The following is a 2,500-nucleotide window of genomic DNA, read 5'->3' on the forward strand; positions in this document are numbered from 1 at the left end:
AATTATGATTGTACGTCTTATTGATACCACCATCATTATTACAAATACTAATGTAAGTAAAATAGTACCGGAATAACAATTATAATACAAATGACAATTGTAACAATGAAAATAAGAATGGTAATGAAACCAATAACAATGATGAAAATAAGTGATAATAATGATAATGATGATAGTGGTAGGTAATGGTGGTGGTGATTAGAATGATGATAACGACAGTAATTATAATATAGTGAAAGCAATTACAATAGCAGTAGAAGTAATTTTTCTTGTTGCTGTAATGGTGAATGATAATGAAGATGATGAGGATAATGATCATGAAAATAAAAGTGCTAATAATAACAAAACACAACAGTAACAATAATGGTAATAATAATAGTAATTATAATAATATTGATAATAATAATGATAATCATAATAATAATAATAATAATAATAATAATAATAATAATAATAATAATAATAATAATAATAATAATAATAATAATAATAATGATAATAAAAGTAACAGTAACAGTAATGTCTGACAGTAATAAGCAACAACAATAACAAGAGCACGACTGTATCGTATTATATCAATGATGATAATCATAATAGGAATGATAATGATAAAAATGAAAATAATAATTATAATAATAATAGTAATAATAATAATAATAGTTATGATAACAATAATGATAATGATAACGATAATACTGATGATGCTGATGATGATGACGATGATAATAACAATAATAATAATAATAATAATAATAATAATAATAATAATAATAACAATAAAGGTAACAACAACAAAACAACAATAATAACAATAATAACGATGATGATAATAAAAATAATAATGATAATAACAATAATAGTGATAAAAGCAACAGCATAAGGGATTGCGCAAAAATAACGGCAACGCATATATTCACAAACAAGTACAATACAAATCATATACACACAAGAGTCAGTAAAATTTGGAGACTGCAGTGTTTATGGCACCCGAGAACGAAAATCTGAAAGTTCCCACAGCGCGTCCATGAAATGGTCAATAAACTATTGTGAACCAGATAACGGTTGTATAAGAGTCCCGTGCTAATGGAAAGCGACGCAATAAAGGTCTTGCAGAGGATGTCATTACACTGAGGAGATCATTAGAGCACCAAGTAAGCCTTATTATCTCAACATGTCTAAGAGCAAACCCTCGTGAAGTACTCGTGAAAGCGGCGGTGCGAATAAAGCAGTTCGCACAACCCTTTTTAGTTGGTGAGTGTTTGCCCCAAGCTTCGAAGCAGTCGAAGCAGTGAGAACATTTATCTATTCTTATTTTATATCATCTGCTGCGTCAATAACAAAGAGTAACTGGGTCATATTTAGGGAATACTATCTCGGGCCTCACATATACAGTGGTGCCTTTCAGTATCGTACTCTTGATCATTTGTAGGCTGCTCGAGAAGAAGCGAGATTACTCGAACCCTCGGGAGGCAGTCTCGGGCACTCTGCTCTTGCCTGTATTTCGAAACCGTAAAATGTTATGGCAGATGTAGTTAGACCCATGTTGATTTCACATATTACATGTACTACGTCTATGTAATAACAAGTGATTATCAACAACTTTATTCCGAAAACATAAATATTTTTTTATATATATATATATAAGCAATATCTGAACGTTCTTCTGTTGTGTCAGTTATTTTGACTCATTCTTTAGTGTAATTCATGGTTAATAATGAATACAAAAGCAATATCAATAATGATTATCTTAACAAAAGCAATGGTGATAGATGATACTAATAGTGATAGTGATGATAGTGACACTAGTCGTAGAAGTAGCAGTAGTAGTAGTAATAATATTAATGACGATGATGATATTACAATGGTAAAGATAACTACTCTGTTGTCTGTTATTATCATTAGAAGTATTGCTTTTAGTAGTAGTAGTGTAGTCATATGAACAATGATAATAATAATGATTTTGATGGTGGTGATGATGATGAAGAGGAGAATGATGTTGACGATGATGATTAATGATGGTGAAGATGATGATTAAAGTTTGAAGATGATAGACGATGATGATGAGGAGGAGAAGGATTGATGATGATGATTAATGATGAATATAAATATTGATGATAATGATGATGACGACGACGACAACGATGATGATACTTGATGGTGATGATGAAGATGGTGATGACTGATGATGAGGATGGTGATAGTAAAACTTTCAATGATAATAAAAATAGTAAATAATGCAAAAATAATTCAATTATAAACATTACCCAAACCAAATACCAATAACGAATTAAATAATATTGAAAACTATATATTGTAAAATAAATTCGATGGTTTAACACGATAAATTGCTTGATTTATAGCATGCGTAATAATATCGTTGAAAATGTATGAATTGAGGTAATAATGAGAAACGATTAATTCATTTTATTTCAATAAACCTGTTAATGAATAATAAATCATATATCAATAACTTTCCCAACTGACTCCACAGAAAGAATAT

At 29.3% G+C, this 2,500-nt stretch overlaps 1 protein-coding gene across 2 annotated transcripts in view; it reads right to left on the reverse strand.

Annotated features, from left to right (window-relative positions):
* LOC113818770 (zwei Ig domain protein zig-8) overlaps nt 1-2,500 on the reverse strand; it is a 248,495-nt gene that overhangs the window by 9,078 nt on the left and 236,917 nt on the right. The window lies entirely within an intron of this gene.

Source organism: Penaeus vannamei, chromosome 11 (genome assembly GCF_042767895.1).
Source record: "Penaeus vannamei isolate JL-2024 chromosome 11, ASM4276789v1, whole genome shotgun sequence".
In the NCBI taxonomy this organism is placed as follows: domain Eukaryota; kingdom Metazoa; phylum Arthropoda; class Malacostraca; order Decapoda; family Penaeidae; genus Penaeus; species Penaeus vannamei.